Source organism: Sinocyclocheilus anshuiensis, unplaced genomic scaffold (assembly GCF_001515605.1).
Source record: "Sinocyclocheilus anshuiensis isolate Anshui unplaced genomic scaffold, SAMN03320099.WGS_v1.1 scaffold590, whole genome shotgun sequence".
NCBI lineage: Eukaryota > Metazoa > Chordata > Actinopteri > Cypriniformes > Cyprinidae > Sinocyclocheilus > Sinocyclocheilus anshuiensis.
In genome coordinates, this window is record NW_015544192.1 from 46,494 (window position 1) to 58,660 (window position 12,167).

Consider the following 12,167-nt stretch of genomic DNA (forward strand, 5'->3'; position numbering starts at 1 on the left):
CTCATGACCCCGACACAAAAGAGCAGATAAATATGGGCTCCCAGCAACCCCTGCTTTTCAACCATCATCTCTGATTTAACCCCATGCAGTCTTGATCATTAAACAAGCAAAAGTGCACTCTGCTGTAATGCACAGTTGTTTGACATAAAAAGATGAAAATGGGCTGATGAACTATATACACTGACACTATTGATGCCAAACCTTTCATAGCTCTATTAATAGACCAAAGGCCCATTACTCTCATAATGTATTGCTGTCTGTGGCATTTATCTGCCCTTCAACTCATAGCAACAGAGTGATGACAACTGGATACAAAACACATTTGTTACGTATTTTTATGTTTTAGGTTAATTAAAATCACATGATATAACATTGCAGTTAGGGTTAGTTTTTATTTAAACTTGCATGTTTTCACATCTGAAATTTTAAATTAGTGCTGTTTAGTTCTGTTGAAGCTGATTTACAGGTTCGACTTCAGCTATAAGCGGAGCAGTATGTCTATGGATATCTGCTAGTGCTGGTCAGGAAATGCCTGTGAGTCTATGGTTGTGTGTGAAGCCTATACTGTCATAAATTTAAAAAGGTCAAATGACTTCAAGCTAACATAAAGAAAGACACCTAGGCACACATCCTCACATGACAGACATTGGTGCACAAATATTTGTCATTTACCCTTACATGTAGTGAGGTCAAGTCTGAGGCCACTGAGGAAAATGTAATTAATAAAGGTTTATTTTCTTCATTTTATGTCATATAATTTCTTTTTTAAATGGTGTTTTAAATTCCATGTTTTGCCATCAAAGGTGCACAGCAAGTCAGGGAATCATTAGAGCCAATTTTAGCCATCGCTGACAGTATGTTCCCTTCGGATTTATGGCAATTTAGTGCTGTAATTCTCCAGAGAGCACTTTATTGCTGTAATCAAAAGCCCTTCACAGCATATGCCAGAGAAGCAGTGATTCATCATGCTATGTGATGTCTCTCTGCTTGGCCATAGCTGTGGAAGGTCGGCCCGTATGCACTAGCTGTTCCAGTTGACAGCTCCTCTCGTGTTCCCATGAAGACTGTAGTATGTGACGGGTTGGTCAGGTGTGTCTCTAACCTTTGGTCTGTGCTAATGAGCAACACAGTTGTGTGACTTTGCTCAAAGTGGCAGTGACAAACAAGCTCGGCCTGGTCCCAACTCATCTCTGTGGGCTTAACGCCTTGTGTTGATAGCTTTCCTGGCAAGGTTTAAAGAGCATATGAAGGTGCTTAAAGAGAAGATAGCTTAGATTTCTGTTAAAGGGATCGTTCACCCAAAAATGAAAACTGTCTTCCTTTACTCATTCTCATGCTGTTCCAAACATGTATGACTGACTTTCCTCTTTACTTACTACAGTGTTGCCAGATGTGTCTTGAAACCAGCTGCAGTGTGACACCTGAATATATGATTTGATTTCATTAGTAAAATGAAGTTGTCACACACATGCATTTTTGTTTTTGCATAGAGACTGGAAAGTACATTTATAAACATATTGACAGCATCTTCAACAAACAGTTTTAATGTATTAAGTTTAGAGTTTAAGTGCAAATGGTTATGAATTGTTTTAGGTTTATAGAATGCTGAATGCATGGATTTGATAGATTTATTTTTGTTTAATCAGATTAATTGAATGTATGTAATGAATGTGTTATGTTCAATGTATGTTCAATGCCATCATCACAACTATTTAGCATATTCACGTATAATGGTTTTATTTTGTTCTGTGTTATTTCTGCTGCTATATAAAATATTAATATTAACCAGTTCTGTCATTTGGTCATTACTAATTTTATTTATATTTTTTCTTTTTTATAGTTCGATTACATTTCTAAATCTATGACTACATAAATACTTTTATTTTAGATGCTGTCAGTATGTCCATGTTGTATGTATATATCCAAATGTATAAAAATGCATTAAGTGCAAATTTTACATATGAATATCTGTGAATACTAATGAGATCAGGAACATGCACATTCAAATTCAACAAAAGGTTTAAAAACTTACATTTTAGTCTCTTTCTCACAAAGCTGTTTTATGGCTTTGCAAGACTTAGAATAGGATTATAATAGAATAAAATAGAATATTTATGAATAAATAGAACCTGAAACTTTATAGCCCTTCACTTTTATTGTATGGAAAAATAGCAGCATAAACTCTCCTTTTGTGTTTGATTGAAGAAAGTAAGTATTTCCGGTTTGGAACAACAGGAGGATTTGTAAATGATGCCAGAATTCAGATTTTTAGGTGAACCGTCCCTTTAAAATCAATCAGATCTTTCAAGAGAGATACATGATGTTCTCCTACATGATAACTTGTAAGCAATTACCTGATTTCTTTACATTAAATGAATCTGAATATGCTCAGTGGGGCTCTCGCTGAAACCCTGGCACAGTCACCTTGTTAGTGAGCACTACCATAACTGAGTTCAAGGTTGTTGGCTCACTTCATCTCATTTTTTCGCTTGTCCTTCTCTTGATATTTTCTCTTTTACTACATTTAATGGACCCGTAAAGCGATTGCTGGTCCCTGCTCACTGACAGTGTGCACCTATATTTGCACATGAGTCAAGGCAAGCAAAAGCAAAAGCAAACATACATCAACAGTGTGTCCACCCCAACCCATCGGCCCCCTCAGACTGTGCACTGTGGCTGTGTGTGAAAAACAGAGAGAGTGTCTTGTCTGGCATATTTCAGATTCCAGCCTGACTCGAGTGCTTCCTGCACATCAAAGACATCTTGTGTTTTCGAAACTGATGATGACCGAAATAATAAACAGAAAGAGACAGTAGTTGTGATTTTGAGAAAGGTTCCCTCTAACCCACAGACACATTATTTTGACATCTCTGTCCTTGCAATAAACTGGCTGTTTGACATTTATCTTAATATAATACTTCCATGAAAACATATTTTAATTCAACTAATTTTTAAACTTTTGGTTGTTGTATTATACAGCAAGCGATACGGCCCGTGTGAGCTTCACAATGAAAGTGAATAATGAAAGTTTGAGCTTGACTTCATAACAATTGGAAACAAAGTGTTGGACTGTGCAAATACAACATTAGTGCTTTGGGGAATATTGATAAAGCATATCTGGACTATATTGGTAACACACTTTGCTTTTGGCCGGCTTTGAGAAAGGTTCGGAAATATCGGAATTATGATTGTACTTCCTTTGCTTGTCTGTTCTTTACCCGGTTCTTGGCATTTAGTCTGCTCAGAATGGGTCAAAACATCTCACTCCATGATCTCCCTCACTGGTCTCCAAAATGTTTCTATCAATCATCCTTTTCTTTCCTGTTAGAGATCGATGCATTTAAAATGTTGGTGCTCAGATCCAAATCTCTCTCTGGAAAATGTGAATTCTATTTCCTCTTGCAGGATATGATCTGTTTCTAGTTTTGAAAGGATGTAATATGAATGATGTTTGAAAGACTTTCCTCCTCCTTTTTTTCATTGCAATCTTTGACCCTTGTTTCGAAAGTGTAGATTTTGTTTGCAAATTCATTTATTGGTGCATATCTAATATTTGAGATTGCACACAAATGTTTGAAAATAGTTTTTAATTTGTGCTGCTCAAACTTAATTGTGTCAAATAAAAAAAGCCTTGTTGGGGTTAGGCAAGACTACTAAATCTTCTAAATGGGTTAAAAAGTAAAAAGTTGAATAAAAAAAAGTTCACACACACTGTAAAAATATATCTTTTTTTTGAACTTGGAAATAGATTATTTATGTTTTACAAGAAAATACTATTTCAGTTTTCTTAATTTCACATTTTATACAAGATGTTATTTGCCATTTCCAGTTCTTTGTAATTATTTGTGAAATTAGTAGCAATTTCGGAGTGAAAATTGTTTCAACGTAAATCCTACACCATTTTTTCCCCAGTGCAATTAGTTACTAAAGAGAAAATAATAGAACATATTCATAAAGAATGTAGAATTTCAAACCAAGACTCTCAAAATATTAGAAAACTGTGTGGAAAAGAACAAGGTCCTGTACTGTCTCTAAAATCCAAATATGTGACCCTGGACCACAAAACCAGTCTTAAGTCGCTGGGGTATATTTTTAGCAATAGCCAAAAATACGGGTCAAAATTATTGCTTTTTCTTTTATGCCAAAAATCATTAGGATATTAAGTAAAGATCATGTTCCATGGAGATATTTTGTAAATTTCCTACTGTAAATATATCAAAACTTAATTTTTGTTTAGTTATATGCATTGTTAAGAACTTAATTTGGACAACTTTAAAGGCGATTTTCTCAATATTTTGATTTTTTTTGCACCCTCAGATTCCAGATTTTCAAATAGTTGTATCTCTGCCAAATCGTGTCCTATCCTAACAAACCATACATCAATGGAAAGCTTGTTCATTCAGCTTTCAGATGATGTATAAATCTCAGTTTCGAAAAATGTACCCTTATGACTGGTTTTGTGGTCCAGGGTCACATATTATTCAGATAAAAAAATTGTTTTGCCTTTAATGTGACATTTTCTATTTAAAAGATAGTCCTGGGAGGTTTTTCTCTCAAAAACTTTTGTGAAATTTTATACATTTTGTGCTATTCACTAATGTGTGCTCACTATCATAACTAGTTTTGGCACAAATTAAAGCAATAAAAGACTTGAGTTATCACTCAAGATGGCGGCGCGTTCACACGCTGCGGCTTCTCTCTCTCCCGACAGAAAGGTGTTTTCGTGTTTTTTGTCTTGTGAGTCGCAGTGTTTTTGTACGTATTCGTCGCGTCTATCTGTCTCTAAGCGCGCATACAGTCGTGAGTTTCTGCTCGATGTCGGTCACTTTAATCAGTCTAAATAAGCTCTTTTTGCACTACAAATCATTATATCTGCACTGTTGTTTACTTCACTGGTTTGCACTCTATCTGCCATGTGCCGTGTGCTGCTTTATATATTTTTTTTTATATATATATATATATTTTACATTTTACCTTATTTGTATATTTGTATAGTTGTATTTTATATTTAATCTGTATATCTGTATTTATGTTCTACTGTTAGTGTTATCTGTATGCACCAAGGGTCTGAGAGTAACGCAATTTCAATTCTCTGTGTGTATGTGCTGTACATGTGGAAGAATTGACAATAAAGCAGACTTGACTTGACTTGACTTCCCTTTTGTCAGACTGTAAGTAAACATTTGGGCTCCAGGTAGTTTTAAGAACCTGTCAATTTGAATTTTTTTTTTAAAACAAGTAACATAGTTACCCATCTGTGCAAACTAGGAAATGTTCTCTCTAACAAGCTCTTAGTTTGGTAAACTGCCAGAAAACTAAGATCAACAAATACAAGCCAGTTTGATTGCCTGACCCAAGGTCACAGGGTTATGCACCATGTGCTTTTTTTCCCCAGCATATTGATTGTATTTATTTTTTCAGGCTAAAAGACTTTGCATACATACTGTAGAGTTTATAACATATATTGTGAGTATCCACAGATGGACATTTAACCTGGAGGCAACACACTCTACTACAGTAGTTTATTTACAACATGTCTTGTAAAAAATATGCTGAACAATGTACGGTGACAGTTTCTAGTGCAACACCAGCATATGTGAATGTTTTAATCAGTTGTTGTTTTTAGATGATTTTAGTCTCTTCAAAAAAAAAAAACAAACAGCAGAAACAAAAGTGGTTCTCAAACCATATGATGTTCCTGGGCCACTGGTGGTCATTGGCAAATTAAAAACAAAAATAGACCTATAAATGACATTTTTTTAATAACAGATTTTATTATATTATTTAAGTTTATTTATGGAATTAATCATCTTGTAGCAATGAAATAGTGAAATTTTGGTTAGATGACAATTTTGAAAAACCATTGCTCTAGAATAAATAGCTCATTCTAACCCTAAGCTATAATGGGCATCAAGCAGCTCTGGCTTTTAGCAGCATTAATATTTTGGATGTGTGATGGCTGATATATGGCTTAAGTCATAAAACAAATTCGTAACCTCCTAGAAAAGATGTATTGATCTGTCATGCAATGCATGTTTTGCATTGCGGTTAATGGTTTTAAGTCTCCAATGTGTTATAAAGGCCTCACATTCACAAAGAGATGTCAGCTATCTGAACTTATTGTGTTTGAGCAATAAAAAGCATCCCCAACACTGACACAATGACTCTTTTAATAGATCGCCATCATATTCTGAGGAACTGCCCCATGACTTGGTTCGGAGGTGTTCAGAATTCACTTGGGCTCAATTTCATAATCATTCGTCTACATCAAGTTTGCAAGGATCCATAAATGTCTATAGTAATAAGAAAGACGGCTCAAGGGATGAACCAGCTCTCAACGCAGCATTCACTGAAAAATGTATTTATTTTCCCACTGATGTTAGTCATAGTATTTGTTACGGGGATTTCACCTTTTGACCAGAAACAAAGTGTGTTTTCTTGGCTCTGATTTTTTTCCTGAGAATGCCTTGTAGTGCAATGAAATGCTGTATAATGCAAAGCATAATGTATGGCTGCTTGTTCATAAAATGTCTTTTTTATTAACGGCTTTTGTGTTGGATTGTATTTGAAAGGTTTGCTTTTTTCGGTCCCATTTCGATTCCAGAACATAAAAGTTGAAACCTCAGTGATGTGGAGCAGGTGGCCATGACATGCAATGTTCGATATCTCAGGAACTTAGAGACTCACAGTTTTAGTGGATGTCACGTAAGAAACTTTTTATTTGTGTGCTTATCAGCACATTTCCTTATTTTTACAGGTTTATCAGAATGCCAGCATTTTTTTTATTTTACACAATGTAGTTTTCTATTCCATCTTCACTATGGAACCATGGACATTCACTTTGATTTTATTTACATTTAGATACTTTTAATACATAATTTATCCAGAGTGACTTATATTGCATACATTTATCAGAAATCAAACCCATGACCTTGGTGTTGCTAGCAACATGCTCTGTACAGGCATCACTCACCTATAGATTAAAGAGTTAAAAGTCAGAGAGATGGAGAGCTTCAGGTGGTTCCTAGAACCCCATTTAGAAATGCATTAACATGTATTTTCAGTGATGGGATTGGTATATGCATATGACTACGCAAGCAATATTGCTCTATAAATTTGGTATTTTTAATGTCACACATAAACTTAAAGGTTCTTTATTGCCGTCTATAGTTCCATGAAGAGCCTTTAACTTCTATGGAATCTTTCCATTTGATCAATAAATTTGTTCTTCTAACTAACAAAATTGGTTATATTATGAAATGTTTACTGAAAGGTTCTTGGGAGAACCCAAAAAGAGTATTTTTATTTCCAAACCTGCTTTACTCTTTATGTTTAGTATACTAAGCAGTGTTTTGCATGTTCTTGACATTTTCTTCTCATCCTGTCTTGCTCTAATTTCTCGGGAACACTTTTGTTAATTTCCACCTCGTTTCTTCACATCTGTGTTAGCATCTTTACAGTGGGGATTTGCATGAGATTTTTTTTTACTTCAAATGGACAAAGCCCTTTGTTTTTGTAATTATTTTTAAAAATAAGTAAACAATGGAAAATATTTGGATGACGCAACCTATCTAAGTGGTGTTTTCCATTTTATGTGGGTAAGTGTGTATCTCTGTCTGATTACACTCACACACACGTTAATGCCATGTAAAGGGGGTTCCATGTTTTCTTCTGTGTCTGGTGGGAATCAGTGGACACTAACAAAGTGTGAATTGCAATTGGCAAAAACATGCAAATGAAACAAATTCCTTTAATGCAAACTTTAGCCCGGTCATTCTATCAGTAGGGTCAATATCTGGGTGGGGTAATAATGAAACCAAAAACAAAACAATTGAATCATCTTAGTTTCCTGAAAGTATGTACAATAGAGCTTACTGTGTCAAGTGCATGTCAAAATACAGACAGACTGTGAAAGTGATTTGTGTGATGACTTACTTTTGCTTGACATTCCAGGGCACTGAGTTCAAAAAAACATATCACAAAGAACCAGACTTTACATCTGGAAACAAATTAAATAATTCCCGTTCAATTAAATACTAGCTATAGAATGATACTTTGATATTGTCATAATTCAGCCACATATTTTATTGTAAAACAGTCTGAGATCATTTGACACTGAACTTTAATGTGTGTTTTACAAAAAGCATATGTCAGAGCATAGAATTTGAAGATGACAAGTTGTGACTTATTGTCTTATTACAATCAGATAGAAGCCACATTAGAGCTTTGCTTTATTCCATCTTGTCACACCTAAATTTGGGACCTTTGCACTTATTTGGAATCAAAGAAAATGGGGGGAAAAGGGTGTTGTAAGAAACTAAATGAAGTCTCTGACCTGGGCATATCGCCGCCATGTTCCCACTTCCCACAATGCCTCACTTCTTGTTAGGTAACAAGGTATCAAGTGGCCCTTTGAGTGTGGGGAATTTGAATGATATGAGTGTCACACATGTTTTATCAAGACACTGTTTGTGTCTGTGGAAAATGAAAGGCTGTGTAGCTTTCATACTGCTCTCCAGATAGGGCGCAGTTAGGGTTTTCAAAACTAAATATTTACCTTTAATCTTATGAAGATGTAATGTAAGCTTAAGGGCTTAGGAGGCCATTTGTCTAGACTGTTTTCAAGCTCTGACAGTGCAGGTGTTTAGGTTTGAAATGATCCTTGCTTAATGATTTTTAGAGTAGGTGAGACTCTTAAAAGCTTGTTTTATAGTGGATAACTTGAATGTGTTGATTGACTTTCCTCTATTTTTCATTTGGCTCCATTCATATTCTATAGTATAATGATTGTTTGGGTGAACACACAGCCTTTCTGTGTGCCTGTTTCAGTGAAACCCAACCTCATAGTTTTCAAAACCTCACCAGATAATTACCTAAATTTACAACAATCAAATTTGACTGAATGACTTGACCAATTATATATGTAGTTAAAAAAGCATGCGTTGTATACACAGCAAAAACGCACTGCTGCACAGGGACCAAAGATTTGTAAATTTACATTATTCAAACGATTGGGGTTAGTAAGATATTTTTTTGAAAGAAATTCATATTTTTAGTCAGCAAGGATGCATTAAATAGATCAGAAGTTACAGTAAGCACATTTATAATGTTACAAAAGATTTATATTTCAAGTAAATGCTGATCTTTTGAACTTTTTAGGCCGTCCAAATAGCTAGCTTTACCATTAAAGGATTATAATGTTGACAGAACTGACAAAACCCTGTCCCGTCTTCTGTGGGGTCTGTAATTCTTAATGAAGCACTTACGGCACGCTGATGCAGGGACGGGACAGGAATGGCCTTGTCTTAGAGCTTTATCAGACTCCTTATGTCCATTTTTCATGTGAGAGAGGAAAAGAGCATTACATTTATGTTCTTGGTAGAATGAGAGGACCTTAGCATTCGTTTTCCCAGTGCATTATCCAAACTCTGACAAAACACACTGCTTGTCCTCATGACAATGCAGATGTTCCAAGTAATATTCAGCCAGCACATTGTAGGTTTTGGGCTCAGCCTTGTTCGTGCATTCGTTTGGCGGGAGGTGAAACTTCCATGGTGGAGCGGGCACGTCGTCCGCTTTGACTGTAGATCTGGTGTAGGCTTGCATTCCATGCAGACGTTAGCTGCGATGTACATGTGAGCAAAAAAGATTAAATGTGAGACTACAATAATTTTATATATAATTGCATTTCATTAGTAACACAATTATAATTTATTACATATATTAAATTATATATATATATATATATAGAGAGAGAGTTAAAATTATTATATATATTGAATTTACTTTTTTCCTCTTAAGTTCAAAATCTGTTTGCTACCTTCAAATTAAGTTCAGTAATTGAATTTAAAACTCACTCTAAGTTCAATTCTGAATAACACACAATCATGGTGAACAGCATGGGTGTATCAGTTTAGGGTGTTTCATATTGCACGAGTAATATCCACTGAGTATGTGTGACCTGAAGTCATTGTGCGCTCAACAACCACGTGTGTGATCTCACACACTCATGTTTGATCTGATATTGAAAATGTTGTACATGCAGTTTTCAAGTACTAGGAAAAAGTATATAAAACCATTTCAGCATGAAGTCATGACCCACCCTTGTATAAGATGACAAGCAGTGATCCAGGCACAGAAAAATCCACCTTGACAAATGGCATCATGTTTGGAGTAGTAACTAAACCAATTGCAAAAAAGTGAGCCAACATGATTTCACCCAGGATAACCACAGAAAAGGTCTTCAGTTTGGAGACAAATGTGTGTCAACCCGTGGTCCAGAGCTACTTAAATGTGCTGCTACTCTCCCATCTGTCCTCACAGAGGATCAAATTACCATGGTGGTGAAATGGAAAAGTGGCAGATCTCCATCCCCAACAGCAGAGTATCATACAATGAGATCTAAGTGCTCTGATTAGCGGGTAAGGTGGGAAAGCCAATGCATGGAACTGCCTCAAACCATAGAAGACAGTACAGCATGTTTCTTTAATTACTGTACACAGTGAAAATTCCTTGATGGTGACTGCAGGAGTGTGGGAAGAGAGATGGCGAGATGGTTTTACCAGGTGGCACCACCTTTCACTGCAGGCTTGATTTGCAATAAAATGTTGGCATTGTAGTTTAGTGGTTAGCACACATGTTCCAAACACTTTCAGTCTTGGTTCTCATGTGGGAAATGCAGGTTTGAATCCAGCCTGTATTGTCCTGATGCTGTTCATCTCATTTATCCTGTCTTATCTCTAGTTTTACTGTTAATAAGTTGGCAAAAACTCGAAAAGTAGCCCTGTTTTCTGATGATTTCTGAATGCCAAATACCCAATTATATGCATATATCATATTATATATTACATTTACATGTAAGCATCTTCCTAATTTTATCTTGCTTCTACCAAATAAAGATGAATTTATACCAAAATTCTTTCATTTGTTTAGACACATGGCTTCTGATGTCAATAACTAAAGGACATTTTTTCTCCTCTCATGTATGTATGTATGTATTTATCCCATCTTAATTCTTTAATTTCGCATTGTTTTTCAAAAAACAAAAACAAAAAAACCTGCCGTCCATTTTTGGGCCACAACCTATCAGAGAAAAATTGTTCTAAATTTACTGTTTGATACAATTTTTTTTTACAGTTATCATTCTAGTCCGAAATTCACATATTTAGCTACTAATATGGTGCTGAGACAGACGCCTATATTTTAGATATGGGGGTGTGGCGTCAGATTTCAGAGAAATGTTTACTCATGCTTTAAAAGTTAAGACTGCTCAGAGTTATTCTGGGCTCGTTATCTTGGAGCGCCTACATCCAAGCTAGAAACCACGAGGAGGAGGGCTGTTATGAGGATTAGTGGACTGAGTCATTGTCTCATAGTCAGTGTACTAAGGACCGTTCAGTCTTTATCTGCCAGCCAAGTTGCCGTAGTAGGGGGTGAAAAAAAACACGGGGGTCTTTAATTGGAACTTGACCTTTGACCTCCTATCTCCAAGCACAGTATTCTGCCAACTGTTGGGTTTCAACTGTTTTTATCTCACAATAGTTAGTTGGATTCTGGGTTGAGAAAGCTGGTCCAAGGTCAGTGTAAATAAGATGCCTGTTCCAACATAGTGCTGTCTCCTCTGATGATGCAGCTCCTCCATCAGGCCAGTGCTGGATTTCAGTTTTGTTTTTATGAAAACAAGAGGGAGATGCTGTGAATTGCAGGCTTGTGTTTTTAACAGGAGCAGAGTTTCACAATGTCACATTCCATGTGTTGTTTCACACATTTTTGGGGAGGCTGAAAAAGCTGTTACTAATATTATTCTTTGGTGACTAGCATTTAAACTCTTACTGAGTTTTAAAGAGATAATTCACCCGGACCTACCTATCTATCTATCTATCTATCTATCTATCTTTTTTATGAAAATCTGACTATATATTTTCGATAAAACTCAAAATGTAAGTTTAGCAAATTTTCATTTTTAAGTTTAGATGATTTCAAGTTATAAATACTACTATACAGGTGCATCTCAATAAATTAGAATGTCGTGGAAAAGTTCATTTGGAAAGTATGTTCATTTATTGTACATGTACTTAATACTTGGTAGCGGCTCCTTTTGCTTTAATTACTGCCTCAATTCGGCGTGGCATGGAGGTGATCAGTTTGTGGCACTGCTGAGGTGGTAT